Source organism: Lissotriton vulgaris, chromosome 3_1 (genome assembly GCF_964263255.1).
Source record: "Lissotriton vulgaris chromosome 3_1, aLisVul1.2, whole genome shotgun sequence".
NCBI classification, from domain to species: domain Eukaryota; kingdom Metazoa; phylum Chordata; class Amphibia; order Caudata; family Salamandridae; genus Lissotriton; species Lissotriton vulgaris.
In genome coordinates this window covers 201,082,600-201,107,699 of record NC_141689.1, presented here as the reverse complement: position 1 = coordinate 201,107,699, position 25,100 = coordinate 201,082,600, and positions in this window count along the sequence as shown.

The following is a 25,100-nucleotide window of genomic DNA, read 5'->3' as shown; positions in this document are numbered from 1 at the left end:
ATGAGAGCACCACCATCTCGTGGCTCCGTCGTGGTCATTACGCGAGCAATCATGGCAGCCGCTCCCCACCGGAAGCCTGCAGGAGTCGGGGGCCCCCAAGACTTTTGTAAAATCTTCAAAGCTCAGGGGACGCTTTCGAGAATGGGGTCCAAGACCTAGCAGACAAGCGTCCGAGTTCCAAGGTGTCCCAGGGCCATTTTAGTGGACCAGGCCCAAATCCGAAGAGCCGTCCGCCATTTTAAGAGTCCTGTGGCAGCCGCCTATCACTGCACTGCAAGAGTGGGCGCAACTCAACTACATGGTGAGCGAGACGCTGTAGCCGCAAGAGCGGGCGATAAACAGCTGAATGGCGGATGAGGCACAGTGTAGCAAAAGCGGGCGGAATGGCAACTGAAACGGTAAAGGGGCACCCCACTACAGCAGACGAGCCTCCACCTGGGGAGGCCCGTTCACGCCGCCCCCCCCCCCCCGGGCGCTCCACACCGTTTTTCGGAGCAGCATTGTAGGATGCCAAAACCAATGCGGCAACTTACTGGACATCACCTGGGTGCCATCCACATCTCAGCGTGTTCTGCTGCCTTGGGACTATTCGCACAACAGACCGCTACTGACGAGGCCTCCGCCCGCACCCCCCGGGACGCCCCACGCCGTTTTTCGGAGCTGCATTGTAGGATACCAAAAACCAGTGCGGCACCCAGGTAACATCACCTGGGTGCCGTCCAGAACTCAGCACGTTATGCTGCCTTGGGACTATTCGCACAAAACACAGCTACTGATCATTGTTGCTTCTTTTTTCAAAATTGTTTTTTAAATGTATTTACTGTTTTTGTTGCGTTGTATATATTTATAAGTTATTAAAGTGTTATAATCCTACTACTTTGTTGGAGTGCTATATATTTTTAATGTGACACGTAATTGTAAAAACTTTGATGTACAAAGAGGCATCCCTGGAATCTTCCGCTTCAGGCTCGGACCCACACACCCTCACAGTGAGAATCCCCTCCCCAAGCACAATACAGAATGGTTATCAGATAGTAGGAACACGTGTGGTGTGACGGATCTCATCGGGTGGGGGCCTTGATCTACTGTAACTCCTTTGAAGAGGGGTGATTCTCCACAGCTGGGGCCATAAACTACATCTGCAGGGCTATGTGATAGCCTGGGACCGGCCTGGACAATCGGACACAGAGGAAGAGGAGTGTCAGAGGGTGCGGTAGTGAATAGGGTGAAAGGGAGGTGTCGGGCGGGCATAGGGTGTGATTCTCAGAGAAGAACAGCGCAGATGGGAGGAGGTTTCTGGCCCATGCATGAGAGAGAGAGCGGGGGTGACCAGTGCATGGGGGAGATGCTTGCGAGGGTGGGGAGCCATGCTGAGGATCGGCGGCGTGCAGAGAGTGGGTCTGGTCAAGGCATCTAAAATGGCTGCCGTGCTCAACAAAAGTGTGGCATTGCTAAAAAGGCAAGATGGCGCAGACAATGTTTATCAATAAGGATTAATTTATAACAATTATTTTTAACAAAATATTTACTCGCAGTGACAAAATGGCGGTCAACAGTTCCTGATTTCCATCGAATCGAACGTTAACAGACGTCACGCAGCAAAAAAAAAAAAACGCTCATGCACAGCCGCTGGAAGACATGTATCAACATATATGAGCCTCCTCAGCCACCCTCAGAAAACATAAGGGGTCAGGATACATCTCCCGTACCCCCTTATAGCTCGTAATTTAATTACATCGAAACACAAAATGGCGAATTCACGTTTCGCTACCAGTTTGCGACCCGGTTCGCGAACCGAGAAGCGCTTCTACCACGAAAAATCAAATTTTTATTATTTGCCCCACGGGACCCTTTAATAACCCCAACATCATTCCTAGGGGGTCAAGAGGGGAATACCTTGCCCCCTTTCATTAAATTCCCCCTTCGTTTTTCTCCTCCTCTTGTCTCTCGATCCTACCGAGAGACAAGATGGCAGCCGCACCGGACTGTTTAGAATGTTGACAGACACCAGAGAGCCAATCAGCTTCGCTACGCAAAGCTCCTTTACGCGAAAAGTACACGATCTGGAGCGCTATCTGGGATGCTGTCACAGATATATCTGTTTGTTTAAACGTTAATTTCTCAAAATCCATTGGAGCACATATATTGAGACCCAGCAAAGGCACATCGGGCTAACAGTCCCTATAATTTTGCCAAGTTTCGTGTAAATCCATTCAGCCGTTCGAGCTAAAAGTGAGGCCAATGGCCCTATGGAAAAATGAATGGGAAAAACGCGTTTTGGGACCCCCCTTTTTTCTCGGCCCCCCCTTGACGGAACCCCCCCAAATTTTCAGGGGCTGCTCAGAAACAAAATGTGCCATTTTCCTGAACATTTCAGCCGATTCCGTCCACAAACGCCAAAGTTATTAGACATAGAATTTTCAAAAGTTCCATAGAGAAAAAATCCTAACTATATATACCTACTGGCGACCGCCAGTAGGTAATATATATATATATATATATATATATATATAGAGATATTATTCCAGAGACTTTCTTTGCAGAAAGAACCAGGTCCACACAGGTCCACAGGAAAAACTTCATTTATTCACAGCAGCTCAGGATCGGCAGACCGGTTTCGGCTAGTGTGCCTTTTTCAATGCCTTTCTCCCTCGCATTAACCTGCTGTCCACTTTTAAAAGCACAGTGCCCTGCTACGATTGGTGTAGGCACTGCGAAGGTAGGGAAAGTCTCCTGAACTCGATGCTCCCAGCCTCGGTGCTCCAAGTTCTCTCGCTGCAGGTACATGCACGTAAGTACTGCCCCCAGTGGGTCGTGCCTGCAGCTACACTTTTCCTTCCCCGATGTTTTCGTGTTGAAAATGTTAGCTTTTCTGTGTCCTTCATCCAGCCAACAAGTCCCACAAAGCACCTTGGCGCACTTCCTAACCGTAAGTACTTAGAAGCGCTGTTTGTGAAGTCACTGTTTGACAGCATGCGCCAGTTCATGATATGCTGTCTGCAAGGTTACAGATTCACACAGCTTGTGCCTTGTAGCAAATGGTGGCGGTTCGGCGTTGTTCCCAAGCACATTGAGAGTCATCCACAAAGTTTTGCCACTGAAAACGCCGAACTTACTTCAGGAAGGGGACTTTGCGGTGTGCGTGGCCCGCACCTTTATATTATTCCAGAGACTTTCTTTGCAGAAAGAACCAGGTCCACACAGGTCCACAGGAAAACTTCACTTATTCACAGCAGCTCAGGATCGGCAGACCGGTTTCGGCTAGTGTGCCTTTTTCAATGCCTTTCTCCCTCGCATTAACCTGCTGTCCACTTTTAAAAGCACAGTGCCCTGCTACGATTGGTGTAGGCACTGCGAAGGTAGGGAAAGTCTCCTGAACTCGATGCTCCCAGCCTCGGTGCTCCAAGTTCTCTCGCTGCAGGTACTTGCACGTAAGTACTGCCCCCAGTGGGTCGTGCCTGCAGCTACACTTTTCCTTCCCCGATGTTTTCGTGTTGAAAATGTTAGCTTTTCTGTGTCCTTCATCCAGCCAACAAGTCCCACAAAGCACCTTGGCGCACTTCCTAACCGTAAGTACTTAGAAGCGCTGTTTGTGAAGTCACTGTTTGACAGCATGCGCCAGTTCATGATATGCTGTCTGCATAAGGACCCCCCTTTTTTCTCGACCCCCCCTTGACGGAACCCCCCCAAATTTTCAGGGGCTGCTCAGAAACAAAATGTTTACAACAAGGGGTGGTGAGGGACAGAGTCTCTGAATTAAGCAGAAAGCTCTCACCCAGTCAAGAGATCAGGGCTAGATCCAACACCGTTTTTTAGCTCACTGCACCATCCCAGTTTCAGAACCTGGCTGTATGCAAATTTGTCTGTTCCTGTCCCAGTGCATGATGGGAACAGGGCAAACCAAACTACAAAAGCCAATTCTTACACTGGGAAGGAAACAAGCTCCCGGGGACCGGTTTCTGGCATTACAGCCGTCTTCGGCCCGGTTTGCTTGAATCCTGATGGTGCAATGAGCAAAGGTCTCACATCTGAGAATACCCTTCCACGCTTAGGGTGGACAAAAATATTTACAACAAGGGGTGGTGAGGGACAGAGTCTCTGAATTAAGCAGAAAGCTCTCACCCAGTCAAGAGATCAGGGCTAGATCCAACACCGTTTTTTTAGCTCACTGCACCATCCCAGTTTCAGAACCTGGCTGTATGCAAATTAGTCTGTTCCTGTCCCAGTGCATGATGGGAACAGGGCAAACCAAACTACAAAAGCCAATTCTTACACTGGGAAGGAAACAAGCTCCCGGGGACCGGTTTCTGGCATTACAGCCGTCTTCGGCCCGGTTTGCTTGAATCCTGATGGTGCAATGAGCAAGGGTCTCACATCTGAGAATACCCTTCCACGCTTAGGGTGGACAAAAATATTTACAACAAGGGGTGGTGAGGGACAGAGTCTCTGAATTAAGCAGAAAGCTCTCACCCAGTCAAGAGATCAGGGCTAGATCCAACACCGTTTTTTAGCTCACTGCACCATCCCAGTTTCAGAACCTGGCTGTATGCAAATTAGTCTGTTCCTGTCCCAGTGCATGATGGGAACAGGGCAAACCAAACTACAAAAGCCAATTCTTACACTGGGAAGGAAACAAGCTCCCGGGGACCGGTTTCTGGCATTACAGCCGTCTTCGGCCCGGTTTGCTTGAATCCTGATGGTGCAATGAGCAAGGGTCTCACATCCGAGAATACCCTTCCACGCTTAGGGTGGACAAAAATATTTACAACAAGGGGTGGTGAGGGACAGAGTCTCTGAATTAAGCAGAAAGCTCTCACCCAGTCAAGAGATCAGGGCTAGATCCAACACCGTTTTTTAGCTCACTGCACCATCCCAGTTTCAGAACCTGGCTGTATGCAAATTAGTCTGTTCCTGTCCCAGTGCATGATGGGAACAGGGCAAACCAAACTACAAAAGCCAATTCTTACACTGGGAAGGAAACAAGCTCCCGGGGACCGGTTTCTGGCATTACAGCCGTCTTCGGCCCGGTTTGCTTGAATCCTGATGGTGCAATGAGCAAGGGTCTCACATCTGAGAATACCCTTCCACGCTTAGGGTGGACAAAAATATTTACAACAAGGGGTGGTGAGGGACAGAGTCTCTGAATTAAGCAGAAAGCTCTCACCCAGTCAAGAGATCAGGGCTAGATCCAACACCGTTTTTTAGCTCACTGCACCATCCCAGTTTCAGAACCTGGCTGTATGCAAATTAGTCTGTTCCTGTCCCAGTGCATGATGGGAACAGGGCAAACCAAACTACAAAAGCCAATTTTTACACTGGGAAGGAAACAAGCTCCCGGGGACCGGTTTCTGGCATTACAACCGTCTTCGGCCCGGTTTGCTTGAATCCTGATGGTGCAATGAGCAAGGGTCTCACATCTGAGAATACCCTTCCACGCTTAGGGTGGACAAAAATATTTACAACAAGGGGTGGTGAGGGACAGAGTCTCTGAATTAAGCAGAAAGCTCTCACCCAGTCAAGAGATCAGGGCTAGATCCAACACCGTTTTTTAGCTCACTGCACCATCCCAGTTTCAGAACCTGGCTGTATGCAAATTAGTCTGTTCCTGTCCCAGTGCATGATGGGAACAGGGCAAACCAAACTACAAAAGCCAATTCTTACACTGGGAAGGAAACAAGCTCCCGGGGACCGGTTTCTGGCATTACAGCCGTCTTCGGCCCGGTTTACTTGAATCCTGATGGTGCAATGAGCAAGGGTCTCACATCTGAGAATACCCTTCCACGCTTAGGGTGGACAAAAATATTTACAACAAGGGGTGGTGAGGGACAGAGTCTCTGAATTAAGCAGAAAGCTCTCACCCAGTCAAGAGATCAGGGCTAGATCCAACACCGTTTTTTAGCTCACTGCACCATCCCAGTTTCAGAACCTGGCTGTATGCAAATTAGTCTGTTCCTGTCCCAGTGCATGATGGGAACAGGGCAAACCAAACTACAAAAGCCAATTCTTACACTGGGAAGGAAACAAGCTCCCGGGGACCGGTTTCTGGCATTACAGCCGTCTTCGGCCCGGTTTGCTTGAATCCTGATGGTGCAATGAGCAAGGGTCTCACATCTGAGAATACCCTTCCACGCTTAGGGTGGACAAAAATATTTACAACAAGGGGTGGTGAGGGACAGAGTCTCTGAATTAAGCAGAAAGCTCTCACCCAGTCAAGAGATCAGGGCTAGATCCAACACCGTTTTTTAGCTCACTGCACCATCCCAGTTTCAGAACCTGGCTGTATGCAAATTAGTCTGTTCCTGTCCCAGTGCATGATGGGAACAGGGCAAACCAAACTACGAAAGCCCATTCTTACACTGGGAAGGAAACAAGCTCCCGGGGACCGGTTTCTGGCATTACAGCCGTCTTCGGCCCGGTTTGCTTGAATCCTGATGGTGCAGAAACAAAATGTGCCATTTTCCTGAACATTTCAGCTGATTCCGTCCACAAACGCCAAAGTTATTAGACATAGAATTTTCAAAAGTTCCATAGAGAAAAAATCCTAACTATATATACCTACTGGCGACCGCCAGTAGGTAATATATATATATATATATATATATATATATAGATATATATAGATATATATATAAATATATATATATATATATATATATATATATATATATATATATATATATATATATATATATATATGTATTACCTACTGGCGGTCGCCGGTAGGTAGTTATATTTTGTATTGTTTTCCACAGGAAATCCGCAACATTCTATTGGGAATAACTTTGGCGCCGGTTGAGGAATCTGCCTGTACTTTTCCTTAAATTTGCCTCGCTGCGCTCCGCTCCTTCCCTGAAGGTTTGGGGGGGATTCGTCAAGCTGGGGCCGAGATAAAAGGGGGGTCCCAAAACGTGTTTACCCCATGTTAATTTTCTCAGGGTGGTTGGACTCACTTTTAGCCCGAACGGCTGAATAGATTTTCACAAAACTTGGCAAAATTGTAGGGACTGGTAGCCCGATGTGCCTTTGCTATGTCTCAAGATATGTGCTCCAGTGGATTTTGAGTAATTTAGGTTAAAAAAAATATATATATCTATAAGCGCGTCCCGGTACGCGCACCGGGACGCGCTCCAGCGCGCTACACGAGTTCGCGAGCGAAAAGCAGATTGGCTCTCGGGTGTCTGGTCAACATTCCAAATGGTCCGGAGCGGCCGCCATCTTGTGTCTCGGTAGGATCGAGACACAAGAGGTGGCAAAAACAAAGGGGGAAATGACCAAAAGCGGGCAGGGTAGACCCCCCTGACCCCCTAGGTTTGATGTGGAGGCCATAAAAGGGCCCCGCGGGGCAAAAAAACAAATAATTTTTTTTTCGATTTGCGCGAGGGGAGCGCCCGGTACGCAACCGCGGAGCCTACTGGGGAGCGTACCATGGGAAAAAGAGAATGACAGAGTTTTTTAAAAATGTAGCATTTTTTTATAAATTGGAGGTAGTTCTTAAAAGAACTGTTTTTTTTAATTCTTTTTGTTTAATATTTTTTTATTGTTTTTTGGAACATTTTTTACTTTTTTGGGCTTTTATGAACAATTTTATATATTTTTTGTAATTTTTATGGGGACAAACAAAAAACAGGGAATTGTAAACGGCTCAACTGGAGCAAAAAATACAGGAAAAAATTAAGGTTTATTTTTGCATTTGTGGTTGTCTCCAGCACGGTTAATCAGTTTAATACTTTGCTCTCCATAGCAAATTGTAGTCCCGCAAAATTTACAAACTATTTTAAAATCTCCAAACAGGGGTTGGATATTTGGGACCATCTCCCTTGTCTCTGGACCCGATGGAGTAGGTTGTTTACTTTGGGAGGTGCTGGGAGAGGATTGGGGAGGGTTTCTGTTCAGTTCTCTGACCTCTGCCGCAGCATAGTTGTTTGGGTGCCGGCGTTGCATGTGGCGAATCATAGTATTGTTGCCAAAAGAATACATTTTGGCAGGGTTCCCCCTGGAAAGTACAGTGCCACAGATCAGACATGTAACTTTTGGAGCATTAACTTTCTTTAGGCCCCTTGGGATTTAAAAAAACTCCCAGACAATGTGCTCCTTTGGCTTACAGAGGGTATTATCTTCAAGCAGGAACCGCCTCTCCTCCTCCTCCTCTTCTTCTTCTCCACCACTGTGGTGTTGTGGTGGTCCTTGTGGTGGTGGTGGTTGAGATGCTCCTGCTGCTGCTGCTACTGTAGCCATTTCTCAGTATAAATAGGTCTGCAAACAGGTCTTCCTCAGTCAAAGAACAAAGGCAGAATGAGGAAAAAAGGTGTGGGCTTTCATCATTTGGAGAAAAAAAACTGTTCTGAACCAATGAAAAGTGTTATTTTCAGGTCACATGACCCAACGCGCTTACTCTACGCGCCCCGGGGTGCTTATGTAGCACGATCATATGTGCTCGGGTGCTTCCGGGTGCGCTTACGCCGTGCGTATCACGTGTACGCGGCTATGCGAAACATCACGATGATGTTTTCGTTCGCGGCAATAGCGCATTCTGCGCTTTCCAGTGCGCAGGAGCGCTCCAGGGCAAAAAAATAAATAAATGAAGAATATACATAAAAAATAGTATTACATAAATATATAATATAGGATTCATTATAAAAAATATTATATTTGATATCAATAGAAATTTGCTATTAAAAAACCTTTGAAATTCACTGAAAAAAATATAGGTTTGAGGCACTATATATAGTTAGGAATTAGCATTTACAAAACCTATGAAATTCACAGAAAAAAACGTAGGTTTCACACCAGTTATAGTTAGGAATTAGCATTTAAAAAAACTATTAAAATCACTGAAAAAACCATAGGTTTGACACCAGTTATAGTTAGCTGGAAATTTTAGTGACATAAAACCATTGAAATTCCCACGTTATAGTTAGTTGGACTCACTATAACTTGCGCACCTGCACTGCACTGCTGATGACGTCACATATTACATCACTCATGACATGGTCAGTGACATCACTCATGACATCACTCATGACACCATCCTTGTGACAGAGTGACAGACCTCCTTTCAGTGTAATGTAACCCTTGAAACACATATTCAAAAATAGAAACTAAAATTTTCAAAAAAGTAGAGATGCCCATACCAGTTACAACAACCAATTCAGTAATACCACCATCTATATACACATCCACTCATTCATCAACAGTTCTATATAGTCACTCATACATATATTAACTCATCATATGTAGTGAAACACCTATACATCCTGTTACACACCGACAGTCATCCGAAAGTTACTCACACACATAATCACACATGCCAATAAACTATTGAACATCCATTTATTTGCATATACAGCTATACACACACTACCACCTTAATTCTAAGGAAACTTACACATACTTACTCTCTTAAACAATCACTTATAGAAACACATACTTATTTAAACAAGAACTCTTTCAATCTCTCACTCTCACACATACTCACTTATATACATCAACACTCACATATACTAGATTAAAACATATGTAGTTACTGATAAAGACACAAGTGAGACAGTCATTCACTCACTAACACACACATATACACACTCATCCTCCCATACAGTCCTGCACATATGCTGTCTTCAAAACACATACAAACAGTGAGTCAGTCATTGATGCATCTATGTGCTAAGTAACAGCCCCACCAAACCATTGAGACACTCATACTGATACTAAAAAAACATCTAATAACCCATATACACACACATGTAGCTACTCACCAACCCATGCAGCCACTTATACACAAAGTGAAACACTGATACAAACATTCAAATATTTAAACAATACTCGCTAATATATGTATTCACTAAGATACACTTAATAAGCCAGTTAACCATATTTTTTTTTTAAAAAACATCCATTAAGACACTTATTTAAACATTTATTCTTCCATCGACCTTTACATATACATATATAAAACATATTTATTTTTCAGAAAGACACACATTCACTGGATGGTGTCATCAGTGATGTCATGAGTGATGTCACTGACCATGTCATGAGTGATGTAATATGTGACGTCATCAGCAGTGCATTGCAGGCGCGCAAGTTATAGTGTGTCCAAATAACTATGACGTGGGAATTTCAATGGTTTTATGTCAGTAAAATTTCCAGCTAACTATAACTGGTGTCAAACCTATGTTTTTTTCAGTGAATTTAATAGGTTTTTTAAATGCTAATTCCTAACTGTAACTAGTGTGAAACCTATGGTTTTTTCAACAAAGCGGGGCAAGCACAGCGCCAGCTCAGTGCACCAACCCACTGGGGTTTTAACTTGTGAAAAGACATTAATGAAAGCGCACCCACTCGGGCAATACGTTACAGAGGACTAAAACATCCAAGAGGCTGAGGTGCAGCCACGCCCATTGGGGGCAGAGTGAATACTTTAAATCTGTATGGATACAGCGCGGCTTTCATTACTCACTGCTATTGCCACTGATGAAAGGAAACAAACTCCTGAAATGCGTCTGTCATATCAAGATGTGATGCCTGTGTACTGGTGGAGTGCTTGCTGACAAGGTGCTGACTCATAAAGCAAATGAACTTCAAAAGCTTCCTGTGGCCTCCCTCTCCTTTGTGCTGCCTGTTGTTGGAATTTATACAGCTTTCCACGGTTTTCGAGTGGGGCTCACTTCTGTGGCGGGCCTGACCGAGAGTGCGTGCCCCCACCGGTCTCAGCCAACCGGAAACATACAAAATCCAATGCTCACCCTCCGTTGAAAGTAAGCGGGACACAGCTCCGGATTCAAAAACAGGTAGGAATTTATTGAAACCTACAGCACTTTCCTTTGCAGTCCGTGATGCGCTTCTTGTTGTGTGGGCAGACGCGTTTCTGGCCGTCTTGGCCGTCTTCAGTGCCGATGTCACAGGCTGCTGGCAATTCGTGTGTAATATGTGACGTCATCAGCAGTGCATTGCACGCGCAAGTTATAGTGAGTCCATCTAACTATAACGTGGGAATTTCAATGGTTTTATATCAGTAAAATTTCCAGCTAACTATAACTGGTGTGAAACCTATGGTTTTTTCATTGAATTTCATAGGTTTTTAAAATGCTAATTCCTTTGTATATCGAGTTTCTAACCTTTTTTTTTTTTTTACAATTTGCTGTTTTTTTTAAAGTATTCATTTTTTTTATATCATTTTTTTCTTTTGCGCTCTGGGTGCGCGCTCCGGGAAGCTTTCAGCTAAGCTCTCCGGTAAGCTTTTCCGTGAGCTCATCTGAAAGCGCACCCAGAGCGCTACTGTCGTTCGTGAAAAAAAATATGAATGAAAAGTTAATAATAATGCAAAACATTTCGTACCATACAAATAAAATTAGTTTTTTTTAATAAGGAAAATGATTATGCATTTCTGTAAAAGATGGATGACGTCACTTCGGCGCGCAACGTAAGTGCCCTCGGAAGCGCCTACGTTCGCGGCACGTAAACGCACGCAAAAGCGCCTACGATCGCGCCACGTTCGCGCCCCGGAAGCGCCTACGATCGCGCTGCGTAAACGCACCGGAAGTGCTCCGGAGCGCGCAGCGTAAACGCGTCGGGTCATGTGACCCTAAAATAACACTTTTCATTGGTTGCTAACAGTTTTTTTTTACAATGAATGAAATCCCCACCCATTTCCTTCACTTCTTCTTTCACTTTTGTGACTGAAAGACCTGCCTTTTTGCTCTTGCATATTTCTTGGATAATCATGGCTGCCAGACCATCCAGCAGTGAAGATGAGCCTGAATTCATTGATGAAGAGCCTCCTCAGCCGAAGGTCAAAGAGCATTTCATCTGGAAATTTTTTAAGTTTCCAGCAGACCAGAAAAAGGTGAATGCACCAAAAGTGGAGTGCAGGATCTGCAAACAGGTCCTGTCACGGGGTAACCCCCCAAACAAGTACTCTTTTGGCAACTTCACCATGATTCGACATGTGGAGAGGAGGCACCCCCAGAATTTTGCCCGGGAAAGTGTCAGGGCTCTGGCACAAGAGGTTCCCAGAGATGGGGCCTCTACATCAACCGGAGGAGCAACTTCTTCTGGGAGAGAGCAATCGCAGGAGCAGGTGCCAAACATACAACCTGCATTTAACCATGGGGTCGTCAAATGCAGATACTGCAATCAACTCCTCACCTATGGGGAGCAAAGTGTCCTGCTCATGGTTCGAGCATTGGAGAACCATCGCTGCCCTTCCCACCCCTAATTTTTTTGTTTTCTTTTTGCTCCTGTTGAGCAGTTTCCATTCCCTGTTTTTGTTCCTGTTCAGTTAAAAGAAGAAAACCAAAAGTTCTTTTCAGAACTACCTCCAATTCTCATCAAAGAGCTATATTCTTAAAAAAATGAAGAGTAAGTGAAATATAGTGCATTGATAATTGAAAGGAGAATGAGTAAGAAAGAACAGAAAGGTATGAGAGGTGAAAGGAAGTGAAGTAGGAGGAATGAAAGAAGGTGAGTGTTAGAAAAGAAAGTTATGACACAGTGAATAAACTGGAGGCCTCATTTCTGAAAAGTGACGCATCGCTACGTGAAAACAGCGATGCGTCACTTTTGTGGACGCACTCCTTATGACATTCCAGATATGTCATATTTAATATATGACTAATCAATTCGCAAGGAGTTACAGATATGTCAGTATTTCTGACGTATCTGTAAACACAAAAGTAACGCAACTCCAGTAATGTGTCCTTTCACATGGAAAAAGCACCATGTGAAAGGTTTGCTGTGAAGCAGGCGCAAGATTTTGACGCAACAGCATCCTAAAAGTGACGCACTGCGTCATTATTACCAAGCTTTTTGCAGGGGATCACCCCCTCTGCATGCATTATACCTGACGCTATTTTTAAAAAGTGACGCATCTAGGTACATGGGTCACTTTTTAAAACTCTGCGCCACATTATATCTGCATCAGGTATAATGTATGCAGAGGGGGCAATCCCTCGCAAAAAGCTTGGTAATAACGACGTACTGAAATCTATGAGATTTCTCTGCGTCACTTTTAGCATGCTGTTGCGTCAAAATCTTGCGCCTGCCTCGCGTCACTTTCATGTTTACAGATATGTCAGAAATACTGACGTATCTGTAACTCCTTGCAACATGATTCGTCATACATTAAATATGACACATCTGGAATGTCATAAGGAGTGCGCACAGAAAAGTGACGCATCACACCAGCAGTGTAATAAAATGTGCCTCGTTGCACTATATTTAAAGGACGCAACAGCATCCTAAAAGTGACGCAGTGAAATCTCAAAGATTTCACTGCGTCGCTATTACAAAGCTTTTTGCGGGGGAACACCCCCTCTGCATGCATTATACCTCACGCAGATATAATGTGGCGCTTGATTTTAAAAAGTGACCCATCTACCTAGATACGTCACTTTTTAAATATAACGCAACGAGGCGCATTTTTTTACACCACTGGTGCGATGCGTCACTTTTCTGTGCGCACTCCTTATGACATTCCAAGTAACACATTGCTGGAGTGTGTCACAAAAGTGCCGCAACTCCAGTAATGTGTCCTTTCACATGGAAAAAGCACCATGTGAAAGGTCTTGCATCAGTCTAACACCTGCTGTAAAGCAGGCGCAAGATTTTGACGCAACAGCATCCTAAAAGTGACGCAGTGAAATCTCAAAGATTTCACTGCGTCGCTATTACAAAGCTTTTTGCGGGAGAACACCCCCTCTGCCTGCATTATACCTGACGCTATTTTTAAAAAGTGACGCATCTAGGTACATGGGTCACTTTTTAAAACTCTGCGCCACATTATATCTGCGTCAGGTATAATGTATGCAGAGGGGGCATTCCCCCGCAAAAAGCTTGGTAATAACGACGTACTGAAATCTATGAGATTTCTCTGCGTCACTTTTAGGATGCTGTTGCGTCAAAATCTTGCGCCTGCCTCGCGTCACTTTTATTTTTACAGATATGTCAGAAATACTGATGTATCTGTAACTCCTTGCAACATGATTCGTCATACATTAAATATGACACATCTGGAATGTCATAAGGAGTGCGCACAGAAAAGTGACGCATCGCACCAGCAGTGTAAAAAAATGTGCCTCGTTGCACTATATTTAAAAAGTGATGCATCTAGATAGATGCGTCACTTTTTAAATATTGCGTAACAATGCACATTTTTTTACACCGCTGGTGCGTCACAAAAATTGACGCACAGGCGGCGCAAAACTGGCAGCGCAAGGCCTTCATAAATATGGTCCTGGATTTTCCCCGTGCTTCGCCGGTGCGCGTACCATGCGCTTCCCCCGCGCAAAATGAAAAAAAAAAAAAAGAAAATGTAATGCCCCGCAGGACCCTATTTTAGCCCCCACATCAAACCTAGGGGGTCAGAGGGGGTCTACTCTTCCCCCTTATGGTCATTTGCCCCTTTTTTTTTCAAACCCCTTGTGTCTCGATTTTACCGAGACACAAGATGGCGGCCGCTCCAGACTGTTTAGAATGTTTACAGACACCCAAGAGCCAATCAGCTTCCTGCGCGCAAGTCGCGTGTCGCGCCTGGAGCGCACTCCGGTGCGCGCACCGGAGAGCGCCTATAGATATATATATTTTTTTGAACCTAAATTACTCAAAATCCACTGCAGCACATATCTTGAGACATAGCAAAGGCACATCGGGCTACCAGTCCCTTCAATTTTGCCAAGTTTGCTGGAAATCCATTCAGCCGTTCGGGCTAAAAGTGAAATCGACTGCCCTATGGAAATTTACATGGGGAAAACGCGTTTTGGGACCCCCCTTTTATCTCGGCCCCCGCTTGACGTATCCCCCCCAAACTTTCAAGGAAGGACCGGAGCTCGACGAGGCCATTTTCAGGAAATTTTCAGGCAGATTCGTCAACCGGTGCCAAAGTTATTCCAAATAGAATTTTGAGATTTATCATTGAAAAAAATACTAACTATAACTACCTACTGGCGACCGCCAGTAGGTAATATATATATATATATATATATATATATATATATATATATATATATATATATATATATATATATATATATATATATATATATATATATATATATTTTATTTATAATTATTACCTATTGGCGGTCGCCAGTAGGTAGTTATAGTTAGGACCTAGTTTCCATAGGAAGTCAGCAACATTCTATTGAGAATAACTTTGGCACCGGTGGACGAATCTTTGCGAATGGCCTGCTCCGCTCTGCTCCTTCCCTGAAAGTTTGGGGGGGATTTTTCAAGAGGGGGCTGAGATAAAAGGGGGGTCCCAAAATGTGTTTACCCCATGTTATTTTCCATAGGACGTTTAGACACGGCTACAGCTCGAACGACTGAATGGATTTATAAGAAATTTGGTAGAAAGGTAGAGTCCGGCTCGCAGATTATGCTTTTCTTTGAATGGAGTAAATCTGTTCAGTAGTTGCTGAGAAAATTAACTTTGAAAAAATATATATTGGGCTACATTGGGCTATATATATGGTAGAGCCCAAATGTAGCCCAATGTAGCCCAAAGATGGCCCCCAGAGACAAAAAAAAATAAATGTAGCCCAAATATCAGCCAGATGTTGCCCAACTATAGCCCAATGACAGAATGTCCCAGAGTGTTCTAAAGAACAACTAGAGTGCTAACAGTCTTACTTATGACAAAAGTATGGCACACCTGAAGTCATCTTGATTGGAATAAAGTGGTAACACTTAATACATTTAATTTGAAAAGGAACAAAATGAGGGGTTTCATTTTGCCATAGAAATTTGGATCACAGGAAGCGATGCGGGGGACAGCCAAACCCGCTGGAATCACATAGCCCTCCCAACGCGTTTCACGAATCCTTGCTTATTCAGGGGCTCAGGCTAGGGCAAGGAACTCACTGGAGACTGAATGCACCACAAGTACCACAGGCCACTGGGGTGGCCACGCCCACCATGGGCGGAGTATTTGAGACTTACCAGGTGCCGAAAAACATTTGCCGCCGAGTTCCTTGCCCTAGCCTGAGCCCCTGAAGAAGCGAGGATTCGTGAAACGCGTTGGGAGGGCTATGTGATTCCAGCGGGTTTGGCTGTCCCCCGCATCGCTTCCTGTGATCCAATAAAGTGAGGCAAATGAATTACCTGATGGTGGTCTCTTCCTTTGTGCAGGCACCTTCTGATGGATTGTATAGCGGCTAGCCTGAGCCGCGGGAAGAGACCGGCTGCTGTTTACAGCAGTCCCGGAGGCACGCCACCCGGTGGGTCTTCAAGGGACGTTGGGAGCCGGATTGGAGGAGTGAACAGTCGATGCGGTGCATGACATCCGAACACCGCAATCCACTTGGACAATATTGAACTTTATTAATCAAGGACTTTGACGGCAACTCACTGGAGACTGAATGCACCACAAGTACCACAGGCCACTGGGGTGGCCACGCCCACCATGGGCGGAGTATTTGAGACTTACCAGGTGCCGAAAAACATTTGCCGCCGAGTTCCTTGCCCTAGCCTGAGCCCCTGAAGAAGCGAGGATTCGTGAAACGCGTTGGGAGGGCTATGTGATTCCAGCGGGTTTGGCTGTCCCCCGCATCGCTTCCTGTGATCCAATAAAGTGAGGCAAATGAATTACCTGATGGTGGTCTCTTCCTTTGTGCAGGCACCTTCTGATGGATTGTATAGCGGCTAGCCTGAGCCACGGGAAGAGACCGGCTGCTGTTTACAGCAGTCCCGGAGGCACGCCACCCGGTGGGTCTTCAAGGGACGTTGGGAGCCGGATTGGAGGAGTGAACAGTCGATGCGGTGCATGACATCCGAACACCGCAATCCACTTGGACAATATTGAACTTTATTAATCAAGGACTTTGACGGCAACTCACTGGAGACTGAATGCACCACAAGTACCACAGGCCACTGGGGTGGCCACGCCCATATTTTTTTTTTAAAAAACATCCATTAAGACACTTATTTAAACATTTATTCTTCCATCGACCTTTACATATACATATATAAAACATATTTATTTTTCAGAAAGACACACATTCACTGGATGGTGTCATCAGTGATGTCATGAGTGATGTCACTGACCATGTCATGAGTGATGTAATATGTGACGTCATCAGCAGTGCATTGCAGGCGCGCAAGTTATAGTGTGTCCAAATAACTATGACGTGGGAATTTCAATGGTTTTATGTCAGTAAAATTTCCAGCTAACTATAACTGGTGTCAAACCTATGTTTTTTTCAGTGAATTTAATAGGTTTTTTAAATGCTAATTCCTAACTGTAACTAGTGTGAAACCTATGGTTTTTTCAACAAAGCGGGGCAAGCACAGCGCCAGCTCAGTGCACCAACCCACTGGGGTTTTAACTTGTGAAAAGACATTAATGAAAGCGCACCCACTCGGGCAATACGTTACAGAGGACTAAAACATCCAAGAGGCTGAGGTGCAGCCACGCCCATTGGGGGCAGAGTGAATACTTTAAATCTGTATGGATACAGCGCGGCTTTCATTACTCACTGCTATTGCCACTGATGAAAGGAAACAAACTCCTGAAATGCGTCTGTCATATCAAGATGTGATGCCTGTGTACTGGTGGAGTGCTTGCTGACAAGGTGCTGACTCATAAAGCAAATGAACTTCAAAAGCTTCCTGTGGCCTCCCTCTCCTTTGTGCTGCCTGTTGTTGGAATTTATACAGCTTTCCACGGTTTTCGAGTGGGGCTCACTTCTGTGGCGGGCCTGACCGAGAGTGCGTGCCCCCACCGGTCTCAGCCAACCGGAAACATACAAAATCCAATGCTCACCCTCCGTTGAAAGTAAGCGGGACACAGCTCCGGATTCAAAAACAGGTAGGAATTTATTGAAACCTACAGCACTTTCCTTTGCAGTCCGTGATGCGCTTCTTGTTGTGTGGGCAGACGCGTTTCTGGCCGTCTTGGCCGTCTTCAGTGCCGATGTCACAGGCTGCTGGCAATTCGTGTGTAATATGTGACGTCATCAGCAGTGCATTGCACGCGCAAGTTATAGTGAGTCCATCTAACTATAACGTGGGAATTTCAATGGTTTTATATCAGTAAAATTTCCAGCTAACTATAACTGGTGTGAAACCTATGGTTTTTTCATTGAATTTCATAGGTTTTTAAAATGCTAATTCCTTTGTATATCGAGTTTCTAACCTTTTTTTTTTTTTTACAATTTGCTGTTTTTTTTAAAGTATTCATTTTTTTTATATCATTTTTTTCTTTTGCGCTCTGGGTGCGCGCTCCGGGAAGCTTTCAGCTAAGCTCTCCGGTAAGCTTTTCCGTGAGCTCATCTGAAAGCGCACCCAGAGCGCTACTGTCGTTCGTGAAAAAAAATATGAATGAAAAGTTAATAATAATGCAAAACATTTCGTACCATACAAATAAAATTAGTTTTTTTTAATAAGGAAAATGATTATGCATTTCTGTAAAAGATGGATGACGTCACTTCGGCGCGCAACGTAAGTGCCCTCGGAAGCGCCTACGTTCGCGGCACGTAAACGCACGCAAAAGCGCCTACGATCGCGCCACGTTCGCGCCCCGGAAGCGCCTACGATCGCGCTGCGTAAACGCACCGGAAGTGCTCCGGAGCGCGCAGCGTAAACGCGTCGGGTCATGTGACCCTAAAATAACACTTTTCATTGGTTGCTAACAGTTTTTTTTTACAATGAATGAAATCCCCACCCATTTCCTTCACTTCTTCTTTCACTTTTGTGACTGAAAGACCTGCCTTTTTGCTCTTGCATATTTCTTGGATAATCATGGCTGCCAGACCATCCAGCAGTGAAGATGAGCCTGAATTCATTGATGAAGAGCCTCCTCAGCCGAAGGTCAAAGAGCATTTCATCTGGAAATTTTTTAAGTTTCCAGCAGACCAGAAAAAGGTGAATGCACCAAAAGTGGAGTGCAGGATCTGCAAACAGGTCCTGTCACGGGGTAACCCCCCAAACAAGTACTCTTTTGGCAACTTCACCATGATTCGACATGTGGAGAGGAGGCACCCCCAGAATTTTGCCCGGGAAAGTGTCAGGGCTCTGGCACAAGAGGTTCCCAGAGATGGGGCCTCTACATCAACCGGAGGAGCAACTTCTTCTGGGAGAGAGCAATCGCAGGAGCAGGTGCCAAACATACAACCTGCATTTAACCATGGGGTCGTCAAATGCAGATACTGCAATCAACTCCTCACCTATGGGGAGCAAAGTGTCCTGCTCATGGTTCGAGCATTGGAGAACCATCGCTGCCCTTCCCACCCCTAATTTTTTTGTTTTCTTTTTGCTCCTGTTGAGCAGTTTCCATTCCCTGTTTTTGTTCCTGTTCAGTTAAAAGAAGAAAACCAAAAGTTCTTTTCAGAACTACCTCCAATTCTCATCAAAGAGCTATATTCTTAAAAAAATGAAGAGTAAGTGAAATATAGTGCATTGATAATTGAAAGGAGAATGAGTAAGAAAGAACAGAAAGGTATGAGAGGTGAAAGGAAGTGAAGTAGGAGGAATGAAAGAAGGTGAGTGTTAGAAAAGAAAGTTATGACACAGTGAATAAACTGGAGGCCTCATTTCTGAAAAGTGACGCATCGCTACGTGAAAACAGCGATGCGTCACTTTTGTGGACGCACTCCTTATGACATTCCAGATATGTCATATTTAATATATGACTAATCAATTCGCAAGGAGTTACAGATATGTCAGTATTTCTGACGTATCTGTAAACACAAAAGTAACGCAACTCCAGTAATGTGTCCTTTCACATGGAAAAAGCACCATGTGAAAGGTTTGCTGTGAAGCAGGCGCAAGATTTTGACGCAACAGCATCCTAAAAGTGACGCACTGCGTCATTATTACCAAGCTTTTTGCAGGGGATCACCCCCTCTGCATGCATTATACCTGACGCTATTTTTAAAAAGTGACGCATCTAGGTACATGGGTCACTTTTTAAAACTCTGCGCCACATTATATCTGCATCAGGTATAATGTATGCAGAGGGGGCAATCCCTCGCAAAAAGCTTGGTAATAACGACGTACTGAAATCTATGAGATTTCTCTGCGTCACTTTTAGCATGCTGTTGCGTCAAAATCTTGCGCCTGCCTCGCGTCACTTTCATGTTTACAGATATGTCAGAAATACTGACGTATCTGTAACTCCTTGCAACATGATTCGTCATACATTAAATATGACACATCTGGAATGTCATAAGGAGTGCGCACAGAAAAGTGACGCATCACACCAGCAGTGTAATAAAATGTGCCTCGTTGCACTATATTTAAAGGACGCAACAGCATCCTAAAAGTGACGCAGTGAAATCTCAAAGATTTCACTGCGTCGCTATTACAAAGCTTTTTGCGGGGGAACACCCCCTCTGCATGCATTATACCTCACGCAGATATAATGTGGCGCTTGATTTTAAAAAGTGACCCATCTACCTAGATACGTCACTTTTTAAATATAACGCAACGAGGCGCATTTTTTTACACCACTGGTGCGATGCGTCACTTTTCTGTGCGCACTCCTTATGACATTCCAAGTAACACATTGCTGGAGTGTGTCACAAAAGTGCCGCAACTCCAGTAATGTGTCCTTTCACATGGAAAAAGCACCATGTGAAAGGTCTTGCATCAGTCTAACACCTGCTGTAAAGCAGGCGCAAGATTTTGACGCAACAGCATCCTAAAAGTGACGCAGTGAAATCTCAAAGATTTCACTGCGTCGCTATTACAAAGCTTTTTGCGGGAGAACACCCCCTCTGCCTGCATTATACCTGACGCTATTTTTAAAAAGTGACGCATCTAGGTACATGGGTCACTTTTTAAAACTCTGCGCCACATTATATCTGCGTCAGGTATAATGTATGCAGAGGGGGCATTCCCCCGCAAAAAGCTTGGTAATAACGACGTACTGAAATCTATGAGATTTCTCTGCGTCACTTTTAGGATGCTGTTGCGTCAAAATCTTGCGCCTGCCTCGCGTCACTTTTATTTTTACAGATATGTCAGAAATACTGATGTATCTGTAACTCCTTGCAACATGATTCGTCATACATTAAATATGACACATCTGGAATGTCATAAGGAGTGCGCACAGAAAAGTGACGCATCGCACCAGCAGTGTAAAAAAATGTGCCTCGTTGCACTATATTTAAAAAGTGATGCATCTAGATAGATGCGTCACTTTTTAAATATTGCGTAACAATGCACATTTTTTTACACCGCTGGTGCGTCACAAAAATTGACGCACAGGCGGCGCAAAACTGGCAGCGCAAGGCCTTCATAAATATGGTCCTGGATTTTCCCCGTGCTTCGCCGGTGCGCGTACCATGCGCTTCCCCCGCGCAAAATGAAAAAAAAAAAAAAGAAAATGTAATGCCCCGCAGGACCCTATTTTAGCCCCCACATCAAACCTAGGGGGTCAGAGGGGGTCTACTCTTCCCCCTTATGGTCATTTGCCCCTTTTTTTTTCAAACCCCTTGTGTCTCGATTTTACCGAGACACAAGATGGCGGCCGCTCCAGACTGTTTAGAATGTTTACAGACACCCAAGAGCCAATCAGCTTCCTGCGCGCAAGTCGCGTGTCGCGCCTGGAGCGCACTCCGGTGCGCGCACCGGAGAGCGCCTATAGATATATATATTTTTTTGAACCTAAATTACTCAAAATCCACTGCAGCACATATCTTGAGACATAGCAAAGGCACATCGGGCTACCAGTCCCTTCAATTTTGCCAAGTTTGCTGGAAATCCATTCAGCCGTTCGGGCTAAAAGTGAAATCGACTGCCCTATGGAAATTTACATGGGGAAAACGCGTTTTGGGACCCCCCTTTTATCTCGGCCCCCGCTTGACGTATCCCCCCCAAACTTTCAAGGAAGGACCGGAGCTCGACGAGGCCATTTTCAGGAAATTTTCAGGCAGATTCGTCAACCGGTGCCAAAGTTATTCCAAATAGAATTTTGAGATTTATCATTGAAAAAAATACTAACTATAACTACCTACTGGCGACCGCCAGTAGGTAATATATATATATATATATATATATATATATATATATATATATATATATATATATATATATATATATATATATATATATATATATATATATATATATTTTATTTATAATTATTACCTATTGGCGGTCGCCAGTAGGTAGTTATAGTTAGGACCTAGTTTCCATAGGAAGTCAGCAACATTCTATTGAGAATAACTTTGGCACCGGTGGACGAATCTTTGCGAATGGCCTGCTCCGCTCTGCTCCTTCCCTGAAAGTTTGGGGGGGATTTTTCAAGAGGGGGCTGAGATAAAAGGGGGGTCCCAAAATGTGTTTACCCCATGTTATTTTCCATAGGACGTTTAGACACGGCTACAGCTCGAACGACTGAATGGATTTATAAGAAATTTGGTAGAAAGGTAGAGTCCGGCTCGCAGATTATGCTTTTCTTTGAATGGAGTAAATCTGTTCAGTAGTTGCTGAGAAAATTAACTTTGAAAAAATATATATTGGGCTACATTGGGCTATATATATGGTAGAGCCCAAATGTAGCCCAATGTAGCCCAAAGATGGCCCCCAGAGACAAAAAAAAATAAATGTAGCCCAAATATCAGCCAGATGTTGCCCAACTATAGCCCAATGACAGAATGTCCCAGAGTGTTCTAAAGAACAACTAGAGTGCTAACAGTCTTACTTATGACAAAAGTATGGCACACCTGAAGTCATCTTGATTGGAATAAAGTGGTAACACTTAATACATTTAATTTGAAAAGGAACAAAATGAGGGGTTTCATTTTGCCATAGAAATTTGGATCACAGGAAGCGATGCGGGGGACAGCCAAACCCGCTGGAATCACATAGCCCTCCCAACGCGTTTCACGAATCCTTGCTTATTCAGGGGCTCAGGCTAGGGCAAGGAACTCACTGGAGACTGAATGCACCACAAGTACCACAGGCCACTGGGGTGGCCACGCCCACCATGGGCGGAGTATTTGAGACTTACCAGGTGCCGAAAAACATTTGCCGCCGAGTTCCTTGCCCTAGCCTGAGCCCCTGAAGAAGCGAGGATTCGTGAAACGCGTTGGGAGGGCTATGTGATTCCAGCGGGTTTGGCTGTCCCCCGCATCGCTTCCTGTGATCCAATAAAGTGAGGCAAATGAATTACCTGATGGTGGTCTCTTCCTTTGTGCAGGCACCTTCTGATGGATTGTATAGCGGCTAGCCTGAGCCGCGGGAAGAGACCGGCTGCTGTTTACAGCAGTCCCGGAGGCACGCCACCCGGTGGGTCTTCAAGGGACGTTGGGAGCCGGATTGGAGGAGTGAACAGTCGATGCGGTGCATGACATCCGAACACCGCAATCCACTTGGACAATATTGAACTTTATTAATCAAGGACTTTGACGGCAACTCACTGGAGACTGAATGCACCACAAGTACCACAGGCCACTGGGGTGGCCACGCCCACCATGGGCGGAGTATTTGAGACTTACCAGGTGCCGAAAAACATTTGCCGCCGAGTTCCTTGCCCTAGCCTGAGCCCCTGAAGAAGCGAGGATTCGTGAAACGCGTTGGGAGGGCTATGTGATTCCAGCGGGTTTGGCTGTCCCCCGCATCGCTTCCTGTGATCCAATAAAGTGAGGCAAATGAATTACCTGATGGTGGTCTCTTCCTTTGTGCAGGCACCTTCTGATGGATTGTATAGCGGCTAGCCTGAGCCACGGGAAGAGACCGGCTGCTGTTTACAGCAGTCCCGGAGGCACGCCACCCGGTGGGTCTTCAAGGGACGTTGGGAGCCGGATTGGAGGAGTGAACAGTCGATGCGGTGCATGACATCCGAACACCGCAATCCACTTGGACAATATTGAACTTTATTAATCAAGGACTTTGACGGCAACTCACTGGAGACTGAATGCACCACAAGTACCACAGGCCACTGGGGTGGCCACGCCCACCATGGGCGGAGTATTTGAGACTTACCAGGTGCCGAAAAACATTTGCCGCCGAGTTCCTTGCCCTAGCCTGAGCCCCTGAAGAAGCGAGGATTTGTGAAACGCGTTGGGAGGGCTATGTGATTCCAGCGGGTTTGGCTGTCCCCCGCATCGCTTCCTGTGATCCAATAAAGTGAGGCAAATGAATTACCTGATGGTGGTCTCTTCCTTTGTGCAGGCACCTTCTGATGGATTGTATAGCGGGTAGCCTGAGCCTCGGGAAGAGACCGGCTGCTGTTTACAGCAGTCCCCGGAGGCACGCCACCCGGTGGGTCTTCAAGGGACGTTGGGAGCCGGATTGGAGGAGTGAACAGTCGATGCGGTGCATGACATCCGAACACCGCAATCCACTTGGACAATATTGAACTTTATTAATCAAGGACTTTGACGGCAACTCACTGGAGACTGAATGCACCACAAGTACCACAGGCCACTGGGGTGGCCACGCCCACCATGGGCGGAGTATTTGAGACTTACCAGGTGCCGAAAAACATTTGCCGCCGAGTTCCTTGCCCTAGCCTGAGCCCCTGAAGAAGCGAGGATTCGTGAAACGCGTTGGGAGGGCTATGTGATTCCAGCGGGTTTGGCTGTCCCCCGCATCGCTTCCTGTGATCCAATAAAGTGAGGCAAATGAATTACCTGATGGTGGTCTCTTCCTTTGTGCAGGCACCTTCTGATGGATTGTATAGCGGCTAGCCTGAGCCGCGGGAAGAGACCGGCTGCTGTTTACAGCAGTCCCGGAGGCACGCCACCCGGTGGGTCTTCAAGGGACGTTGGGAGCCGGATTGGAGGAGTGAACAGTCGATGCGGTGCATGACATCCGAACACCGCAATCCACTTGGACAATATTGAACTTTATTAATCAAGGACTTTGACGGCAACTCACTGGAGACTGAATGCACCACAAGTACCACAGGCCACTGGGGTGGCCACGCCCACCATGGGCGGAGTAATTGAGACTTACCAGGTGCCGAAAAACATTTGCCGCCGAGTTCCTTGCCCTAGCCTGAGCCCCTGAAGAAGCGAGGATTCGTGAAACGCGTTGGGAGGGCTATGTGATTCCAGCGGGTTTGGCTGTCCCCCGCATCGCTTCCTGTGATCCAATAAAGTGAGGCAAATGAATTACCTGATGGTGGTCTCTTCCTTTGTGCAGGCACCTTCTGATGA